Below are 23,049 nucleotides of genomic sequence, written 5' to 3' on the forward strand. Positions count from 1 at the left end.
GAGTATGGAGAACGAGATGGAGAATGGATTAGACCCAAGACTTGTAGAAGGATAAAAGTGGGCAGATTTGAGGGCAGAATAGCCTGCTTCGATGCTGTAACATTCTATGATAGTGTGTTTTTCTCTGCTTAATAGCCTGGTAAATATTTTTCAACATTTTTTTCAATAATTTGTTGCATCGAGATGAAGGATGCAAGTGATGGTGAATGCAACTCTTCCCAACTGTCAACATCATGCATTCCCAGGTCAGCTATATCACTGCCAAATACAAAGTAAAGTTCCATCTTCTCTTCCAACCTCAGAAAACCATCCCCTGCATTATTTGCATTTTCCACATTGGCCATCCTCTGACCATAGACGTAAGATGTGGGAGCAGAAGTAGGCCATTTGGCCCATCAAGGCTGCTCCGCCATTCAATGAGATCATGGCTGATCTGATAATCCTCAATTCCACTTTCCTACCTTTTTCCATAATCCTTGATTCCCTTATTGATTAAAAATCTGTCCATCTCCACCTTGCATATACTTAACGACTCAGCTTCTACAGCTCTTTGGGGTAAAGAATTCCACAGATTAACTATCCTCTGAGAGAAGAAATTCCTCCTCATCTCTGTTTTAAATGAGCAGCCCCTTACTCTGAGATTATGCCTTCTGGTCCTAGACTTTCCCACAAGGGGAAACAACCTCTCAGCATCTACCCTGTCAAGCCCCCTAAGAATCTTATATGTTTCAAGAAAGTCGCCTCTCATTCTTCTAAACTGCAATAAGTACAGGACCAACTTACTCAACCTCTCCTCATAAGAAAATCCCTCCATACCCAGAATCAACCTAGTGAGCCTTCTCTGGACTGCCTCCAATGCCAGTATATCTTTCCTTAGGTAAGGGGACCAAATCTGTTCACAGTATTCTAGGTGTGGTCTAACTAGTGCCTTGTATAGTTTTAGCAAGACTTCCCTATTTTTATATTCCATTCCCTTTGAAATAAAGGCCAACATCCCATTTGCCATCCCATTACCTGTTGAACTTGTAATTTAGCTTTTTGGGATTCATGCACAAGGACTCCCAAATCCCTCTGAGACTGCAGAAGGCTGCAGCATTCTCCATTTAAATAATATTCAGCTCCTTTATTCTTCCTGCCAAAGTGCATAACCTTACATTTTCCCACATTATATTCCATCTGCCACATTTTTGCCCACTCACTTAACCTGTCTATAACCCTCTGTAGACCTCTTGTGTCATCCTCGCCACTTGCCTTCCCACCTCTGTATCATCCGCAAATTTGGCGATAGTACATTCACTTCCCTCATCTAAGTCATTAATATATATTATAAATAATTGAGGCCCCAGCACTGATCCCTGTGGCACTCCACTAGTTACAGGTTGCCATCCTGAAAATTCCCCCCTTATCCCAACTCTTTGTCTTCTATTAGTTAGCCAATCCTCTATGCATGCTAATGCACTACCCTCAACACCATGGGCTCTTATCTCATTAAGTATCTGGCCTCTGTGATTGAGATTATTGAGGTGTCAGCTGTGGCTCAGTTCATAGCACCCTTGCCTTTGAATCAGAGGGTTGTGGGTTCATGTCCCATTCCCAGAAACCAAGAACTGTGATTGTAATCGAAAAGAGTTGCAATCTGTGACTGTTGATAACTCGAAAGAGAGTGATTGAGATTATTAACTGGTTACAGCCAAAAGACATTTGCATCCTAATGAATCTGGGCTGGATAGTAACCCAGATCCTAAAAACAAAAGGCCAATGTCTGACAGATCTCTTCAACACAAGTGATATTGTTAGGGACATCACCCATTCAGTTTTCAACTGTTTTTCAATCAGGTGTTCAGAAATATATAAAAAAAGGTTAATTGAGGTCCATATATGTGCTATTTAAAAGAGAAGCTGAAACATTAATTGTTAAGATCTGCAATTAATTTGAGCGCAGCAAAACAAAGATGGGAAATATATATCCAACATGAAGGGAGGCAAAATAGCTAAGCATAAATTTGAAAAAAATCTTGAGGCATTTGTAGACTTAATGCTTAACATTTCCAATTGTTCCAGAAGAGCAATTAATAAAGCAAATAGACCATTGATCTATGTGGCCAAAACAGTGGAGTATAAGTCATAGGAAGTCATGCTAAATCTGTGCAGTGCACATCTTGAATGCAGTGTTTAGTTTTGATTACTGAGGTGCAAAGAAAACATTTAAGACTTGGTTATTTATCATTGTGAGATTCGGCTGTATGCAAATTGTCTGCCATATTTGCCAACGGACAATGACGACAATTCAACAGTAATTCATTTGCTGCAACGCACTTTGGGATATCTTTAAAGGTGTTTTATAAGGGAACATTCTTTTTCTGGAGACAATGCAGCGATGCGCTACAGGATTGATCCTCTGCCTCAGAAAACTGGAGAAGTGTTATGACACGAAGATTTTGGGCAGGATTTTCCCCCCGTCGGGGGCGAAGTTGAAGGGCGGGCACACACAGGTGTGCTTCTGATCGACGCCCCCAATTAGGGGCGTGGTGCCATTTTATGGCAGGCAGGGTGGGGGAATCCCAAAATCGAGAGTGCGCTCTTTCGCGCACGAGCACAAAAGAGTACACTCATCTCCCTGAGGCTAAGTGCAGCATCATGGAGATCGGCTCTAAATGTCAAAAAGCTAAAAATAGAAAAATAAAATTTCCCTAACATGTCCCCTCATGTGACACTATCACATGAGTTGGGACATGTCCATAATTTTTACAAAAACTTAATAAAAATTTTTAAAAACCTACATGAAACCTCATCCCGCCTGTGGATGAGGTTTTATGCTTTTTCTAATTCGCGCCGGGGCTCCTGGCCTGGACCAGGTTGTTTAATTATTTAATTGACTCTGTCAATGGGGAGTTCCGCCCAACGTCACCGTGCGTCATTTTACATGTTGGTGAGCGGGGGGGCCCCCCCCCCCCCCCCCCCCCCGACGCGTAAAATCCTGCCCTACGTGTACCAGGCTGATCAAATCCACGAGAGAAACTTGATCACACGGTCACAACTGTTTTGCAATTTGTATTTTATTTCAAGATGCATGCCCTGAATTCAGAAATAATAAGACTACCATGACTTCAGAGGTTTTTAGAAAACTAAATTAAATATTTATTAACAAAGGAAAAGATTTCAAGCACATACATAGGTCTACAAATTACTATTATAATAACCCCTAAACCCCCTAATTAATCTGGCTTCCAGTTACACCCCTGTTAAGGCAACAATAAAAACAAATAGATTTAAACAGACCCAGGCAAAGCCACACAATACCCTGAACAGTTGAATTCAAAGTGAGTTTTCTCAGCTTTGGTTCCTGTAGACAACAACTTGATGCACAGAGGCTGGAGGCTTTTCATACTTGTTAGATTTTAGAATGCCTTCTCACTCATCACATAGCCTCATCGCCTGTATACATGTTTCTCCCTTTTTAATGTAAACTCCATTGTTCCGATATGTCTTTGAAACTACCTCTCTCATAATACAAATCTTTTCATAGTAATAATTTTATCAGTAACCTTTGGGAAAAGTAAACACACTGTTTGGCTTAGCTTCTTCTGGCTAGGTGTGACATCCTACCATCTCTTTGAAATTCAAGCAAGCCTAATTTATCTATAAATGCAAATTTTCCTCACACCTCACATTCTAAAACTTCAGCCACGTTTATGTATTTAGCATTTCAAATCTAGCTTCTTTTTGATGAGTTAAAAACCTCCACACCAGCTGTCCCCATTCAATTAAATCCCCCACACACACACAAACTATCCAACCCCACTATTAACCAACTTTTACAATAAGTCACAATAATATTATGAGAATTATTATACTTTCATGACAGAAGTGCTTTTCAACCTTGAAGGGAATGGTGGGGTAACCTTGTAGAATTGTATAAGACAGTAAATGGTATCAAAATGATAAATCAGGAACGCTACTTAAAATTGAAATGTGTCTGTAGGAGAAGGGACCCAGTTCAAACTCATGAAAGCCGAATTAAGAACTAATTTAACAAAAAGCTCTTCATACAAAGAATGGTCAACATGTGATAAGAATTTTCAGATAGGGTAGTAGAGACAAAGTTCAGGAATAATTTAAGAAACAGCTGTGAAGGGGCACCATATGGTATTTCTAGATGAATGAGTCTAGATGGTCAAATGGCTTCCTCATGAGAACATAAGGAATAGGAGCAGGAGTAGCCACATGGTCCCTCTGGCCTGCTTTGACACTCAGTAAGATTATAGCTGATCTTCTACATCAACCCCATTTTCCCACCTATCCCCATATCTCTTGATTTCCTCAATGTCCAAAATGCTACTGATCTCAGTCTTGAACAACTGAGCATCCACGGCCTTCTGGGATAGAGAAATCCAAAGATTCACACCCCTTTAATTCAAGAAATTTCTCCTCACCTCAGTGCTAAATGGTTGACCCATTATCCTGAGACATTCCTGTCGAGAAAAACAGCCTCTCAGTATCTACCCTGTGAACAGCCACCTAGAATTTTATATGCTTCAATGGGATGTTTCTATTGGAGGTGGTGGCGTAGAGGTATGGTCACTCCAGATACCCAGGGTAATGCTCAGGGGACCTGGGCTCGAATCCCACCACGGCAGATGGTGAAATTTGAATTCAATAAAAAACCTAGATGACCATGAAACTATTGTCATAAAAACCCATCTGGTTCACTAATGCCCTTTAGGAAAGGAAATCTGCTGTCCTTACCTGGACTGGCCTACATGGCCTTGCAAGCCTCCCACTTCTCAAGGGCAATTAGGGATGGGCAATAAATGCTGGCTACCCCCTAAAGAATTCCCATATAATGCTGCTATGGGTCCTTTATCGATGTAAGGAAAAGGTTAATGGACTGGCTATGAGTTCAGAGCAGTGTTTGTTATGCGGAAACCATGTGGGTGCCAAACCTGCTAATTACATCAATACCTGTTAATCGCAGTGAACTGGTTGAAATCAGTGGAGGCTGACTGAAGCCAGACAGGTAAGCACAGCATGACAGGAAGAAGTCCTTTTTTGGCTAAACCAACAGAAAACAACTTGGAAATACACTAACAGCCGATCATGCACCCAACTAACCAATCCGGATCTAGAAGGGGATTGTACATGAGCTCTTTCAAAATTTGTATTCTGTATATAAACCCCTGAAAAAAAAGCCCACACAAGAGCACTCAAGAAAAGAGACTGAAGATACAAAATGACAGGGAGCGCTTGAAGAAAGAAGCCATGAGATACATGTTGAAGAGTTCTGGTGAATCAAGCAGGAAGATCTTAGTCAAAGATCCCTCTTAAGCAACCTACAGTCATCTCAGATTGATGACCTGAGGGGTAATTGTGTGATTTACTTGAAACTGTTTTGTTGAAAATTCTCAATAAAAGTGTTGAATTCAGTGGGCGGAATCATCCCAGATTTGCAATAAATGCGGTAGTAATGGTGGCTTCTCATGCTGTATCATCCCAAATACACCACACCACATTAATTATGCATTTCCAGCAAACACGCTGTTTCCATAGTGGGTGGGTCTCATTCGCCCGCCGTGCCATCATCTCGCTGCTTCATCACACCGGGTGCCATATTTAAAGTGCAGCCGTGTGTACACCTCACAGTGCTTCCAGCCCACGACTGCTGCATGTAAGACATGGCCCTGAAAGGCAAGAAGACTGCAGCCCCCAAGTTTAATGACGTGTCCCTTGAGCACCTTGATATCCTCCGACCCGCTCTGGCCGCAGGATGGGCAACAACATCACTAATCAGGCTTGGGAGGCAGTGGCAGAGGCGGTCAGCGCCAATGCCATGCAAAAGAGGACAGCCACCCAGTGTCGCAAGAGGATGAATGATCTCCTCCGTTCCGCCAGGGTAAGTCACTCTTCTCATCACTGTCAACTCTCACACTCACAAACCCATCGCACATCCACAGGGCCCTAACACTGCCAATTCAAGGGACATCACCATTCATTCTCACACACACACCTTCATTGTCCTCATCCCATTCATGGGACAACTCACCACCCACACATGCCAGGCATACTTATCATCTGGCCTAGCAGGCATTCTGCTTACACTCTCTCGATCTCTATTCATGCAGGACAAGCTGGCAGACAACAAGATGGGGAGGTTGCAGATAGGTGGGGGAATGCCTGAAATCAAGGTCCTCACGGACTTTGAAAACAGAGCCAACCAGCTGGCCGATGAGGATCCGGACCATTCCTGTGCTGACAGTGAGGTCGGCGGTGCTCTACCAAGTGAGGGTCCAGCAGTGCAACATCCATCAGTCAACCATGTTGTTAGTGATGTATTCTGTTTCACAGGCCACTGCCATGTGCTCTCTCTCCTTGTTTTCACAGGAACATCTGGGAAACTGCCAAGTCAGTCCACGACCCAGGGCCTCCAATCAAGCCCTGAGGGAAGCTCAGAAGAAGAATCCGCTGAAATCCTCCCTGAAGATCCATCACAGTCTCACCCACACCCTCCACCAGCGCAGAGACCCACACCTTGGTTGGATTTAGCTTCAGAGTAGCCTTGGGATCACAAACTGGTGAGTACGTTGCACTTTCTGATCCACAGGGACTTCCCAGGTGTCCGGCACTTGGAGGAAGACTGCAGGAGGCCAGCAATTTGCTGAATCTGAGTCAGATGATGAGCCTCTGGACTCAGTCATTCACAGTTGCTGGAGCTGCAAAGGCAAACTCGGAAACATCAGGAAGGGATGTCTGCCTTCAGGCTGAGGTGATAGTGCCAGCATGCCAACACACCGAGGTCAACACTGGGTAGGTTGGGAGGCACCATGGAGACCTTCGTCCAGGAAGTCGCTCCTGCACTGCTGTGTGGGCTGAACTCCATCGCCAACACCATAGGTGGCCTCCAAGTGTGTACAGGAGAGGGACATGGGGCATCCCAATTCTACTCCATCTACCCCTTCTCCTCAAAGAGTCAGCCAAGGGCCCTAGGGCACCCAAAGGGAGGAGGATCAGCAGATGCGGCCATCCATCCAGGTGACCCTGGGAGTGTCCAGCCCATCCAAAACCTCTCTTCATGTGACCTTAGCAGCTCCACAGGCCGAGGAGGGTGCCATGGGCACCCGAAAGCAGGCCAGGTACTTCAGGTCTCAGCCCTCTACAGGACACTCGCCGAGGTCATCACAAACAAGGTGCAGCAGTCAGCAGGCTGCTTCCATCCGCTGTGGATGTCTGCAAAGCACCAAGACATTGTGGCAGGGTCAGGAATGTTAAAAAGATGTAACTCTTTTTGTTACAAAACAAGTAAACTAAATTAAAAAATCAGGGACAAAGGAAAAGGCAGTCCCTTAAAAGGGAAACTGTAAAAACAAAAGACAAAATATAAAGGAAACTTACAAACATTAAATCAAAATGTGATTAAAGGGGTCCATAAAACACCCCAGTGCCCACCGAACATGGAAGGCCTCAATGGTGCCAGCGTACACCACGTGCTCCCTCTCCAGGGACACCCGACCGTGAATGTGGCTGTGGAAGAGGGGTGGACAGTCGGGCCGGACGACCCCCTTGACTGCCTGCTGCCTGGGTCTGTTGATGGCTAACTTGGCCAGGCCCAGGAGCAGGTTCACGAGGAGGTCCTCCACCCTCCCTGCCCACCTCCGCACCGTGTGCCCGTAGATCAGAAGCATGGGACTGAAGTGCAAACAAAACAACAGTAAAAGGTTTATCAAATAACCAAAAAGGGGGTGCAGCCTACAACAGCTTACACGTGCGTGGTCGATGGACTCCACAAGGCTGCAAAAAACACAGGCGTCTTGGGAGTCCGTGAACCGACACATCCTACAGTTGTACAGGATTCCCACGTGCAGCACCCCCCATCCCAGGTCCTTGATGGAAATGGGGAAGACAACCCTGTAGAAGGCCCCCCAATGGTTACATCTGCCTCTGGACAGCAACAAGGCATGCCAAGTCATGTCTGGGCAGCGGGCAAGAGCAAGGGAGTGAAAGGTGTGCAGCAGCAGCCCATACAGGAAACCCCTCCACACCGTGCTAAAGGACACAGAGGGCATTTCCGCGAGGCGACTCAGGTTGTGGGGCTCCGGCTCCCGTGGGAGGGTTTGGGGCTTGGGGCCAGTGTGGAATTCCGTCCGAACAGGGGTATGCTCAGACAAAAGACCAGCGCACACCTGCACCACCTTGAGACCCAGAATGACATCGTGGCTAAGTGCGACCATCCGAAGGTGATAGATGGCATTGGCTGCGAGCTGGACATCCACCGATGCGCAAAGCGCCAACTCCTGTGGGAGCATCCAGCCCACTCCTCTGTGACCCAGCACGTCCCTGATACTGGTCACCCCGGCAGCCACAGCCCTCCTTTCCACTCGCCACCGAATGTGGCAGAGGTGTGGATTCCTGAACAGAGGCTCTCGATGATAGCTGCTACTCCTGACGGTGGAGAGCTACAGCACGAGGCGACCATGTTCCAGACTTTGATCAAGTCCTGGTAAAAGACAGGCAACGCCTGCAAGAAGCCATGAAGGCCCCTCAGGTCTACAAACAGAAGCTGCGTGTCACAATTCAACTCGCTGGGTCCCGCAGCGCGCCCTTCTGCTCTTCGTACATCAGCCGCAGGGCCAAGTCCTCTTCGGGCTGACGGAGACATGCGTACAGATTGAGCACCTCCTTCACCAACTCCTCGACCCAGGATTTCCGCCTCTTTGTGGACCCCCTCGTGGACTCCTGACAGAAGACCTGGACGTGAGCCTTGCCTATGTCCCACCATAGCCTCAAGGAGAAGAAGCCTCCCCGCTTCCTTCTCCAACCGGCCCAAAAACGACGGAACAAGTCCGGGAACTGCTCATCCTCCAGCAGCAGGTTGTTAAAGTACCAGTACGCGGACCCCGTCCACGGGCAGAACGGAACAAGCTCCGCCCAAACCAGACAATGGTCCGAGCACGCAACCTGCCTCACTGAAACTGACAGAACACAGGACACAAAAGCCTTTGAAACGTAAAGGCGGTCGAGTCTGGACGCTGCTACTCCAGGTGACACAAAAGTGAAAATGTCAGAATGGAGATATCACCAGACGTCCACCAAGTCGAAGAACCCAACCAAGTCCCTCAACTTACTCACACCTAGTGTGTGGTGCTGGGCATCGTGATGGTCCCTGGCCCGAGGGTACATTTGAATTCCCCGCTGAGGACAATGCACTCGCCCGCGTCGATGGAGCCAAGATGAGTGGACACTTCCTCAAAGAATCTCGCTTGCTGCCGCGCGCCCAGGGGAGTGTACACATTCACAAAGTGAAGCGCTGCACCCCCCAGGCGCACAGTAAGGTGCAGCATCTGGCCTGGCACCAGCTCCTTGACCCCCAAGATCTCTGGCTGAATATGTGGGGCCAACAATACAGCCACCCCGCCAGAATTGGAGGCTAGGTGATTCATGTAGACCCCATCTTGCCACTCCAGGAGCCACGTAGCTTTGTCTCCCAGAACTGTATGGGTTTCCTGCAGGAAGCACACCGCATACTTCCTGTCCCCGAGGACCGAGAAGTTCTGAAACCTGCGCTGTGCGATCCTGCTGCCGTTGATGTTGAGGCTGGCTATGGTAGTCCTCATTGCCAGAAGTATGTGCTACCACCACCTAGTGTAAGAGCAGAAGGAAGGGACTTTAAGCCTTTCTCTCCTTTAGGAGCCCAGTGAGAAACGTATGGACCCTCCGCTCGGCATTCCGGTCCAGTGCAGGGGCTTTTAGGGCCTTGTGGGTGGACCAGAACACCAGCGGAAATGAATGCCACCATTTCATGACCAAGTGGACCGCGATTATGCGCCAAAAAGTCCTGGAACTCCCAACGGGGATGAGGGGGAATCGACAGCAGGCACCAACCCCCATCACCTCACCTGGCTTCAACGACTCAAGGTTGTCGGCGGTGCTTACTATCGACGCCACCTCCTCCTCCGGCTTCCGACCCCTCCCCTGAGTTGAGTGTGGGGGCTGATCCGGAGCCTCCAGCTGGATCTACCTCTGCCTCGATCCCACCCCCAGGATCAAGGCCAGTGGAGTCCTCTCTGGTCTCCTCTCAGGGCTCTGGGTCAGAGGGCGGCAGCAGCTCAGAGCTGCTCCACTCTAGGTTGCTACATTGGGTTGCTCGGCGTATCCAGGAAAAGTTCCAGTTCTAGAATGGTAATGCCTGCCGCCAAAGGCTGAGATGGAGCGGGTGGCCCTCCTCACCACCGCCACCCAATGACCCAGCAGTTGGGGTATCACCGCGGTCCCCCGGTGGGCCAGATGATAACTCGGGGGTACAGGGTGGGTCAAGGTGGGGTGCCACTTCAAGGGCAACAAGGGCCCTGATCAGGGGACCGCAATGAGACACTAGAATCACCACCCTCATCCAGAAGGTGGAACGAGGATTTTAAAGGCGGAGATGCCACCTCCTCTTCATCTGGGGAGGAAACAATCTTGACTCCAGGAGTCGCGAATTCCTCCCCATCCAAGGTTTGGCACCTCTTCCAGGGAAGGTAAGGGGCTAGGGAGATCTCCATGTGTGAGGCTCCCAGTACCTCATCCCCCTCCCCCGGACTCTCTGCCCTCTGACCTTTTGGCAAGGGCATCTCTTCAGGAGAGACTACTGGCTTGAGAAGCCGTGCCCCAATGTTGCCAGACCCAGGACCCCACACAGAGACTATGTCAGGCCCAGCACTAGGCACTGAGGCACCAATGGGCTCGGGTTCACACGCCACAGCAACGCCAGGTCCGGATGTTTCTGTATCCCCCGAGCAGGTGTCCTGAGCGGTCTGGGGTTGAGGATGAGTTGGAGGAATTGGGGGAGGGGCCGTCTCTTGATGCTAGGTCTTCCTCTCCGCCTTCTTCTGGTGCGGGTTCTATCCCTCGACCTTGCTGGCAGCTGAGGTGGTATTGGCAATGGTGTCACCTCCCCTTGCAGTTAAGTAGCTGGAGTGTTGGTGGGGAAAGGTGTGGCAATGCCAGCCATGGCTGCCTGAGTGACATTGGCAGCCTTGGAGCTGGGGCAGTTCTTTTGGAACTGCCCCACCTCCTTGCAGGCATGGCACCGCACGCCATCTACACTCCAGTAGACCCTGTTGGCGGCCTCCTCCTATTCTAGACTGAAACCCCCCTCCACACACTTCTCCCACGGCAGGTGTACAAATACTTGGCACCAGAAGAAGTATATGTGGCGGAGGTTTGCCTCCCTGAGGCCAAGCGGGATCAGCACAATCCCGGACCTGACCTTCCCCAGTAGATGGAGGTGGGGGAGGAGAAGCCCACTGGGGACAAAGGGCGGGACAATACCAGTCTCTGGGCGTTGGCTCAAGGGGGTCCCCTGCCAGAAAGGTCCCAGCCACAATGAGCCCCTTTTCCAGGGCCAGGCGCATTGCCTGCTTAGCCCTCAGTAAAATGTTTGGCAAAGCCATATTTTTCGAGGCCATAACAATGGCCGAGGGGCCGACAACCCTGGCCATTACCTTTATACAGGCCTTGATGGTCATTTCGGGGTGGGTGTAGCTCTTAACACCATGCTCCCTAGTAACCAGACCACAAGGTGACGGGGCCACAGGAGCGGGAGAAGATGGAGGAGCCACTGCTCCCGCATAGGCGTTTTTCGGTGGCCCCGTCACCACCAGAGATGGTTTAGCCGTGGGCTATCAGAGCCACACCCACCCCAAAAAGGTATCGGTATTAGTATAATACGCGAAGACAAGGGTGGGAAATGTACTCCCCAAATGAGAAAGGTCAGAGAGAGGTGGGTAGAGAGAGAGGGGAGGGCACAAGAGGGAGCATGGAGCGGCACGGTGTTGTCAGGTGCCACTAGTGGGTAGGTGGTGGGGGGCAGGGGTGGGGAGGTGGTTTCTTCACAGAAGATTTCTCGGACAGGGAGAAGCAATGTCTTTGTCCACGTAGCTAGAACTTAGAGCAGAGAAGGCTGAAGGGGTGTCCAGATAGAGGGATACAAAATTATGAGGGGCATAGATAGGAAGAAACTTTTCCCCTTAGCAGAGATATCAATAACCAAGATCATAGATTTAAGGTAAGGGGCAGGAGGTTTAGAGGGGATTTGAGGAAAATGTTTCTTCACCCAAAGGGTGGTTGGAATCTGGAACACAATGCCTGAGGGGGTGGTAAAGGCAGGAACCCTCACAACTTTTAAGAAGTATTTATATGAGCACTTGAAACAGCATAGCATACAGGACTATGGGCCAAGTGCTGGAAAATGGGATTAGAATAGAAAGGTGCTTGATGGCTGGCATGGACACAATGGGCTGAAGGCCCTGTTTCTGTATAACTCTATGACTAACTGCCCGGCACACAGTCTTTGAGACAGATGGTATTCTTCACCAAGCAGTCCCACCGAGCCTGGACTCGAAAGGAAGGCGAGGGGTGGGGTGGGCGCGGATAATCACAAGATGAAAATAGAAAGTGCACAAACACAGGCACACCCCACCGGTATTATTTGCTTTTAAGCCTCCCCCTGCCAGCATAATAATCTCCTGGAGAGAAATCTGCCCCCACTCTCACCTCAGGTCCACAGCACCCACCTCTTGAGGTCACAACAGTTTTTGTTCCAGGTGCGATTTCTCCTCCTTCCAAATGGGGATAGGCCCAAAACCTGAGGCCTCCTCCCATTGCAGTAGTTCTCCTTCCCTTCTCACAATGTTCTGTTTTTTCCTTCCCCTCTCTCACCAGATAGGTAAACTCCCTAGGAGGGATGTTCTCATTGCCTTCCAATCCACCACAGCAGGAGCAGCCACCTCAAGAGCAGCAGGAGCCACAGCCACAGCTGGAACTGCAGCAACAAGCTACACCTGATCCCTATCAAGGAGGTGTAACTCTTTTCGTTACAAACAAATAAACTCAGCCTTTTGGCTAAGATCAAGTGTAGTATCTGTTTTATCAGTTTAATATCTGATACGTCCCTTATCTGGGAACCATATATTAAATTTAAAAAAACCAAATAAACTAAACAAACAAAATCAAGGATAAAGTAAAAAGCAGGTCCTTAAAGGGAAACTGCAAAAACAAAGACAAAATTTAAAGGAAACTTACGAACCTTAAATCAAAATGTGATTAAAGGGGTCATTAAAACAGTCCCCAGTCCCCGTGGTGCCCACCGAGCATGGGAGCCCTCAACGGTGCCAGCATATACCGCGTGGTCCCTCTCCAGGGACACCCGGCCGGGAACATAGCTGCAGAAGAGGGGCAGACAATCAGGTCTGATGACCCCCTCGATCGCCCACTGCCTGGACCAATTGATGGCCAACTTGGACCAGGCCCAGGAGCAGGTTCACGAGGAGGTCCGCCTCCCGACCGGCCCCCCTCCGCACTGGGTGCCCGTAGATCAGGAGTGTGGGACTGAAGTGCAAACAAAACAGTAAAATATTTATCAAGGAGGTGTAACTCTTTTAAGAGTCAACCAATTAAACTAAATTAACAAAATAAGGGATAAATCAAGCACAGCCCCTAAGTCAGGTCAGCTGTAAAACCAAGAACAAAGTTTAAAGGAAACTTACAAACATTAAACCAAAATGTGATTAAAGGGGTCAACAAACCACCGTGGTCCCCGCGGTGCCCACCGGGCACAGAAGGCCTCTAGAGTGCCGGCAGACACCGCGTGCTCCCTCTCCAGGGACATCCGGCCGCGAACGTAGCCGCGGAAGAGGGACAAACAATCGGGCGGGATTCCCCCCTTGATCGCCCGCTGCCTGGACCTGTTAATGGCCAACTTGGCCAGGCCCAGGAGCAGGTTCACAAGGAGGTCCTCCTCCTTCCCGACCCCCTTCCGCACCGGGTGTCCGTAGATCAGGAGCGTGGGACTGAAGTGCAAACAAAATAGTAACAAAAGTTTTTTAAATAACTAAAAAGGGAGTGCAGCCTATCACACCCTATATAAGCATGGTCCACGGACTCCACAAGACCACAAAAAGGGCAGGTGTCCTGGGAGTCGGTGAACCTACACATTCTCCGGTTGTAGGGGACTGCTGCATGCAACACCCTCCAACCCAGGTCCCCGATAGAAAGAGGTAGAACACCTCCGTAGAGGGCCTCCCATCGGGGGCCTCCGCCGTCGGACGGCAACAAGGCACGCCAGGGCGTGTCCGGGCGGCGGACGAGGGCGAGAAAATGAAAGGTGTGCAGCAGCAGTCCGTACGGAAAGCTCCTCCGCGCCGTGCCAAATGGCACGGAGGGCATGTCCCCGAGGCGGCTCATATTGTGGGGCACCAGCACCCGAGGGAGGGTTCGGGGCTTGGGGCCAATGTGGAATCCATCCGAATCAAGGAGGTGTAACTCTTTCAGAGTTAAAACAATAAACTAAATTAACACAATAAGGGGTAAATGAAGCACAGCCCCAAAGTCAGGTCAGCTATAAAATCAAGGAAAAACTTTAAATGAACCTTATAAACATTAAACCAAAATGTGATTAAAGGGGTCAACAAAACACCCCAGTCCCCACGGCGCCCACCGGGCACGGAAGGCCTCGATGGTGCCGGCAGACACCGCGTGCTCCCTTTCCAGGGACACCCGGCAACGAACGTAGCCGCGGAAGAGGGACAAACAATCGGGCGGGACTCCCCCCTCGATCGCCCACTGCCTGGACCTATTGATGGCCAACTTGGCCAGGCCCAGGAGCAGGTTCACGAGGAGGTCCTCCTCCTTCCAGACCCCCTTCCGCACCGGGTGTCCGTAGATCAGGAGCGTGGGACTGAAGTGCAAACAAAATAGTAACAAAAGGTTTTTTAAATAACTAAAAAGGGAGTGCAGCCTACAACACCCTATGTAAATGTGGTCCACGGACTCCACAAGACCACAAAAAAGGCAGGTGTCCCGGGAGTCCGTGAACCTAAACATCCTTCTATTGTAGGGGACTGCTGCATGCAACACCCTCCAACCCAGGTCCCTGATAGAAAGCGGGAGGACACCTCCGTAGAGGGCCTCCCATCGGGGGCCTCCGCCGCCGGACGGCAACAAGGCACACCACGGCGTGTCCGGGCGGTGGACGAGGGCGAGAAAATGGAAGGTGTGCAGCAGCAGTCCGTACAGAAAACTCCTCCGCGCCATGCCAAATGGCACAGAGGGCATGTCCCCAAGGTGGCTCGTATTATTGCGGGGCACCGGCACCCGAGGAAGGGTTCGGGGCTTGGGGCCAATGTGGAATTCCGTCCGAACAGGGGAACGTTCAGCCGGAAGACCACCGCGCACCTGGGCCCCCTCAAGACCTAAAATGACATCGGGTCCGAGCACGACCGTCCTTAGGTCTTGGATGGCATCGGCCGCGACCTGGACACTCACTGACGCGCGTTGCGCCAACTCCTGCGGGAGCATCCAGCCCAGTCCTCCGCCACCCAGCACGTCCCCGATCCTGGTCACCCCGGCAGCCACAGCCCTCCTCTCCGCCAGCCACTGAAAGGGACGGAGGGGCGGATTCCTGAGCAGCGGCTCTCTGACGATAGCCGCTACTCCTGACGGGGGAGAGCTGCGTCGCGAGGCGACCACGTTCCAGACTTTGATCAGGTCCTGGTAAAAGACGGGCAACGCCTGTAAGGAGCCACCGAGGCCCCTCTGTTCTATAAACAGGAGCTGTACGTCATAATTCAGGCTGTGCATCTGGCAGAAGAAATACGTCGCCAGGGCAATCAAGGAGGTGTAACTCTTTTGAGTCAAAACAATAAACTAAATGAGCAAAAAGAACAAGGGAGAAAACAAGCACAGCCCCTAAGTCAGGTCAGCTGTAAAATCAAGGAAAAACTGTAAAGGAACCTTACAAACATCAAACTAAGATGTGATTAAAGGGGTCAACAAAACACCCCAGACCCCGCGGTGCCCACCGAGCACGGAAGGCCTCGATGGTGCCGGCAGACACCGCGTGCTCCCTTTCCAGGGACATCCGGCCGCGAACGTAGCCGCGGAAGAGGGACAAACAATCGGGCGGGACTCCCCCGTCGATCGCCCGCTGCCTGGACCTGTTGATGGCCAACTTGGCCAGACCCAGGAGCAGGTTCACGAGGAGGTCCTCCTCCTTCCCGACCCCCTTCCGCACCGGGTGTCCATAGATCAGGAGCGTGGGACTGAAGTGCAACCAAAACAGTAACAAAAGATTTTTTAAATAACTAAAAAGGGAGTGCAGCCTAAGACACCCTATATACACGTGGTCCACGGACTCCACAAGACCGCAAAAAGGGCAGGTGTCTTGGGAGTCCGTGAACCTACACATTTTACGATTATAGGGGACTGCTGCATGCAACACCCTCCAACCCAGGTCCCCGATAGAAAGAGGGAGAACACCTCCGTAGAGGGCCTCCCATCGGGGGCCTCCGCCGCCGGACGGCAACAAGGCACGCCAGGGCGTGTCCGGGCGGCGGACCAGGGCGAGAAAATGGAAGGTGTGCAGCAGCAGTCCGTACAGAAAACCCCTCCGCGCCGTGCCAAATGGCACGGAGGGCATGTCCCCGAGGCGGCTGATATTATTGCGGGGCACCGGCACCCGAGGGAGGGTTCGGGGCTTGGGGCCAATGTGGAATTCCGTCCGAACAGGGGAACGTTCAGCCGGAAGATCACCGCGCACCTGGGCCACCTCCAGACCTAAAATGACTTCGGGTCCGAGCACGACCGTTTTTAGGTCTTGGATGGCATCGGCTGCGACCTGGACACTCACTGACGCGCGACGCGCCAACTCCTGCGGGAGCATCCAGCCCAGTCCTCCGCCACCCAGCACGTCCCCGACCCTGGTCACCCCGGCAGCCACAGCCCTCCTCTCCGCCAGCCACTGAAAGGGACGGAGGGGCGGATTCCTGAGCAGCGGCTCTCTGACGATAGCCGCTACTCCTGACGGGGGAGAGCTGCGTCGCGTGGCGACCACGTTCCAGACTTTGATCAGGTCCTGGTAAAAGACGGGCAACACCTGTAAGGAGCCACCGAGGCCCCTCTGTTCTATAAACAGGAGCTGTACGTCATAATTCAGGCTGTGCATCTGGCAGAAGAAATACGTCGCCAGGGCAATCAAGGAGGTGTAGTTGCTCAGCTTGGGCACAGGTATTAATCACTTGTATGTAATGCTCACTATTGTAAACAAACTCCCAAGAATGTCTCCCTGCCTATGGCTCCTTGTTCTGATCAGCAATGTTTATATCACACATGTGAAACCTTTCTGCACAAGATAAAGACAGTCCAGTCTCAGTCCAGGGCCTCCTCCCTGTAATTTATGCAGCCTTCAGACCAAAGTGATAGTCTGGCCTCACACACCCTGGACACATTACTGATGCCTGCACCTCAATGGTGCTTGTCATTGTTGTCAGAATGTTGTGGGCAGGAGTCACAGAGTTCTGTCATTCTGTCTGTGTGCTCTCAGCACCTTTAAGGTGGGGCTGGCCCCCATCTCTTCAGCATCTGCGACCAGTGACACTGTGCTCCTGAAGGGGTCATGTGCGAGGCAGACAAAGAAGCTTTTAAAGTTTCATGACTGCCTCTCCATAATATGACCATGATCATAGAGCGCAAGCAAGCTGCCCTCGGCCAGGCAGGAGTCAGACATTCTCAGAGGCAATGTGAAGATCTATGGAGTGTCCTCACTGCATGTCGTCATCATCTTCATGCAATCGAGCGACTATTAGGACCTCCACTACGTCCCCATCACAGAGGGTATATGCACTGCCACAAGCAAATGCTCACAGATGCAATATGAGGATCTATGTTGTTTCCTCACTGCATGTCGTCATCATCCTCCACAAGTATAGCAATTATCAGGGCCTCCCGAGCGGGCCTAACTCGTCCGGCCAGTGCAAGGGCCTCATTGCCATCATCATCGCCGTTGAGGACCTCCTCCTGTTACGATCCGCAGCTGAAGTTACCACTGGACAAGCCTGATCCCAGGGTGAAACCCAGCTTGATAGATCATAAATTTTTGTTTAGATACATGGAGATAGCTACTGAACAGAGTTACTGAAGTCAGCTGATGAACTTTTTAACAAAAAAAATTTATTCAACAAGATGCATTACGTTACAATACTCCTTTACCCACAACTATACCTTTATAGATATATACAGATTTTTAAGGATAACACAAGTTACAAAAGTTATCTTATACTTTAATATTCGCAGTAAGTACCCAGTCCCTGTAAACCTATAGCAACCTGTGGTCAGACACACCACACTCTGAAACCAAGTGACAGATGTCACCTCAACCAGATGCTATGGATCTCTTCTCAACCCCTGCCCCACCAGACATTTGTCACACTGTAAGCCAACTAGACTCACTGAACCCCGTCTTTCACATGAGACTTTACAATCTCCATTCTCCAAGACCTTGCCTTGGAATCTTCTCCCAAACCGATGCTTTCTCTCAGATACCTTCTGTAAAGGTTCACCTCCAGGGTTTCAAACTCTCCTTCTGATGTTCCTCTTCCCTGGGTCACCACATGCATTCAAGCTGTCTCCCACAGACTCAATCTCTCTGACTCGGCTGTCAACCGTACATCATTGCTTCACATGCCCATAGCAAAGAGTTACAGACCTTCAGTCTCTTTGGAGCTTCTTGCCTCTTGCAAGCAGTTGTCGCTTTAAATCTGCTTTCTGCAGCTTTTGTCTCTATTTCTAAAGCTTGGAGCCTTTCTCTCTGCCCCTCATTCTTAACCTCACTTAACAGGACATTTTCCAGGTTCCTGTCCTTCGCTTGACTAGAAGGTCTTCTTTGGACTTCCCCCTCTTCCACCCTTCTGGATTTTTGGGGGTTTTCTTTAGTTTAGGACTGGCCATCTGCCCCCTTTGTTCCAGCCTCTCCTGCCAGAAACTTTCAGAACCAACTGCACTCGAACAGCTTCCAAAATAACTGCTGTTTCTCTTCTTTTGTGTGTGTGTGTGTTTGTGTGTGTCTGTCTGTCTGTGGGAGGGGCCTGCGCTCTGGCCCCCTGTTGCTAGGCAACATTCCAATCCTTCTACCCTTGTATGTTGACCTTTACTTTATAGGAGTCGTAAAACTCCTCATTAGAAATGCAAGGATCTTTCTAAAGTGAAACTAAATCTCCATTTGACCATTCTTAACATACAGATACAGAAATACAAATCAAACTTAAACTTTAAAGCTAAAACTCATTCCTAACACCCACAAATACCAATATAACTTACTTAAATTACCTCTATTTCCTAACACTCCTCATAGGAGATCTCCAGCTCCTCCATCACCACCTCAGCCAGCTCCTCTCCCCGTTGCAGTGCCAGATTGTAAAGGGCACAGGAGGCGACGACGATGCGTGACATTCTCTGTGGACTATATTGCAGGGGTTCACCAGATCAGTCCAGGCACGGGAACCTCATTTTCAGCATCTGATGGTTTGCTCCACCAAGTTGTGAGTTACAGCATGAGCCTTATTACACCTTCATTCTGCTGCAGTCTGAGGCCGCCCAGGGGTATCATCAGCCACATCCTCGGCAGGTAGCCCTTGTCCCCTAGGAGCGAACCCCTGCAGCCTCTGTGGACCCTGGAAGACTTCAGGGATCTGTGACCGACTGAGAATGTAGGAGTCGTGGACACTGCCTGGAAACCGTGTACAGACCTGCAGCCTGCGTTTGTGGTGGTCACACATCAGCTGCAGATTCAGCGAATGGAAGCCCTTGCGGTTGACATAGTTAACCCCTTGTTGCGATGGAGATCTGTGCGCCACGTGAGTGCAGTCGATTGCACCCTGCACCTGTGGGAAACTTGAGATCTGGGCAAATCCAATCGGTCTTGCATCCTGGCTCTGTTGGTCCCGAGCAAAATGCACAAAGTTGTGTCCTCGTGAAGATGGCATCCATGATCTCATGGATGCATCTGTGGGCGGAGGCTTGTGATATCCCATAGAAGTCACCTGTGGAGCCCTGAAAGGAGCCACTGGCGTAAAAATTGATCTCTGCGATCACTTTCACGGCCACTGGCAGTGGATGACCTCCATGTCCCCGTCGCACCAAATCCTGCAGCAGCTGGCAGATGTGACCGACCAGTTCCCTAGACATGCACTGTCTTTGGCAACATTGGTTCTTGATCATCTACAGGAATGAAAGGCTGTGTCTATAGACCCTGGGTCTACTTAGGCACTGACCAATAATGGCTCGCTGTGGCTTTTCAGCAGAATGTGCAGGAGCTCCAGCCGCCCCTTTTCCAGAGGGTGCTGCTCCTCCCTCTGCGCAACCAGGCGCCTCTGTTGCTCTCTCCTCCATACCTCTCTCTCTGTATGCCACAAGGCACACAGCTATTCCGCCAGGCTCCATGTCCCTGATGTACTCCTCTTGCAGGATGAAAGGGAGAGACATGTGAGTTAGTTTGGGTATACTAACTACCTCTCTTGGTTAAGTCTGAAAGCCCCTTAAAGCATCCCGGAGAGTGCTGGCTACCACTTGGATGGCCAGAGTTTAGTGCGCTGCATGGCTGCCCGAAACCCCAACCACCTCTGCCTCATTCCACCTAACCGATTGGTGGCAGCCTTTCCCATTGGAAAGCATGCTGTGCTCTCAGTTCAGGCATTCTCCTAACACGCACTGCAAGGCTGCACTGTTAACTTGAACCATGGGGGTGACTGGTTCAAGCCAGGATGATTACATTGCAAGGGGCTGTGAGCGCCTCCACCAGTGACTGCTCCACAGCCAGCTTTAGCAAGGAGATTGTACAATGTGCCCATTCGCCCAACTATTCTGCAGTCCACTAAAAAGCTCATTAGTTTGCAGTCTGTGCCCATGGGGTGAAAAACTCTGGAGCACTGGGTGGTACTTGCATGCCTTTCCGTTGATTGAGTGGGCAGATAAGCTAGAGGCCTGACTCCATGCATGTCAATGTGGCTGTGTCTGAGTAGTCTCAGTCAATCTGAACAGTGTCAGAGGAATGGTCACTTTATACAAGGTTTCCCTAATGTGTGGCCACTTCCCTCCACCCCCACCCCCAACCCCACTACTTTCAAATGCAGGGCAGCCCTTGCCCCCACCCCCAAGTCATCTCAACTGCAGGGCAGCCCTTGCCCCCACGCCTCCAATGCTTCTCAACCTTGAAGTCCAACAGGCATGCGCTGTGCAACGTTACTGTGTACTCACCTCCAAGTTGTCCTCGAAATGCAGCCCGACAAGTGCATGCCTTATATGTGCAGTTGTGAAACACGTTAGTGTGCAATCACACCGACGTGGACAGACGATCCAGCAGGGGTGGATGATTCCGGCAGGCTGGCCTTTTAATGATATGCAGGTGTATTACAATGAGGTTCCCGATGTCTGATGGCAGGAAAAGCAGCCTGCCATCAACGGGCTGAGCAGACGATTGCAAACTGATTTCACAACATCGTGGAAATGATTTTTGGCCGTCTCATCATATTGTCTGCTCATGTCACTGAGGATACCCAGTGCCAGCGGGCACAGACAATTCCACCCAGTGTGAAGTTGTGTCAATCATGTGTAATTCTCAGTCTCTGAATTTAAAAAATAGGTAAAGTCGCTTACATAAAGCTGTGACATATTTCACTGGAGTATTTACATACTATATATCCGACCACATCACACATCAGGGCCATCATTAAGACCACCTATTTCCATCTTCATAGCGTCGCCTGATTCCACCCTAGCTCATCTGATCAGCTGTGAAACCCTCAATTGCGCTTTAGGATCCCTAAGCTTGACTATTCCAACACACTCCTGGCCAGTCTCCCATGTTCATTCTATAAACGTGAAGTCATCAAAACGCTGCTGCCTGTGTCCTAACTCACGCTAAGTCCTGTTCACCCATCACTCCTTTACTCACTCACCTACATTGATTCATGGTTAAGTAACATCTCAATTTTAAAATTCTTATCCTTGTTTTCAAATCCTTCCATGGCCTCACTTCTGTAATGTCTGTCACACCCTCCACCCCATGAGTTATCTGCACTCCTCTAATTAGGCCTGTTGATCATCCCCAATTTTAATCACTCCACCATTGTTAAATGTGCCTTCAGTTGCCTAGGCCATAAGCTCTGGAATTCTCTGACTAAATCTCTCCATCACATATTCTTCCTTTAAAGTTCCTTGAAACCTACATCTGTAGGGGGTGGTGTGTGTGTGTCAGCTTCACCTCTGACTTCTGAGCGGTCCGAATCGCTCCCACTCCCTGGGTTCTAGATCTTGGACTTATTTGGGGGTTGTGACAAAGTGCAGCAGACAATGGTTTGGGTGCAAGAAAAAAAAACTGGGTTTATTGAAATCACAAATGAATTTATAACATTAGGATTACACTGAGATTATACAGATCTACAAAGTACACTTAGTTAAGAATGGGGAATACACGGCATAACGAGGGAAAATCACGCTTCTAATCCCCTTACCCTTGTCCCACCCCCAAAACCTAACTAAATTGAACTAGGAGAGGTCAGGGATCATGCTCACCAACCCAGGGTTCCTTGACACTTCGAAATCCAGCCAGGTAAGCCGGTTGCAGTTTTGGGGTAAGCTCTTTGTGTCCTCTGGGGCCTGCCATCCCCACGTGGTCCTGGTCTGTGGAATCTGCGAAGGTTCTTCAGTTGGGTGGAGGGCGTGGTTGTGGGTGGTCAATCTTCGTGGAGGGCTGCAGTTGCGGCCTTGTTGTCCTTGGTTGAGCCTGCCACCCCATGGCCCTCGCCGTGATGTTGCCTGCGGGCCTGCAAACCTCCAGATCTCCTCCCTCCACTTGGCTCAGCTACCTCACCCTGTTTAAACTCTGCTTCAACTGCCCCAAAACTGCTCATCCCCCCTCCCTTCGTAACTGGTGGCCCAGTTATACTGTTTTTCGAATTTCTTACCTCAATCCAAATCAAGGTTAGTTCTTTGTCTGATTTTGGTGGGCTTCCCTAGGTGATTGTTGTCTCATTGTTTTTAATGGGCTTGCATGATGTTTATCGTTGTCTTCCTGTCCCCGTAACTAGTCTTGAACTGAAAGCCATTGTATATGTGGAGTATTGATGGGTTCGCATAATTGCATTGATTGCTGCCTTCCTGCCTTAGTAGTTAGTAGCGATTATTTATGCAAGATTTTGATGGGCTTTAGTTTCATGTAAGATGAAGTCTTTCTCTAGGTTGATTATT

At 50.0% G+C, this 23,049-nt stretch overlaps 1 pseudogene; it reads left to right on the forward strand.

The window, feature by feature from the left end:
• Positions 1-12,855: 12,855 nt before the first annotated feature.
• LOC144671792 (U2 spliceosomal RNA) lies at positions 12,856-12,963 on the forward strand (annotated as a pseudogene).
• Positions 12,964-23,049: the final 10,086 nt, after the last annotated feature.

Source organism: Cetorhinus maximus, chromosome 2 (genome assembly GCF_964194155.1).
Source record: "Cetorhinus maximus chromosome 2, sCetMax3.hap1.1, whole genome shotgun sequence".
Lineage (NCBI taxonomy): Eukaryota > Metazoa > Chordata > Chondrichthyes > Lamniformes > Cetorhinidae > Cetorhinus > Cetorhinus maximus.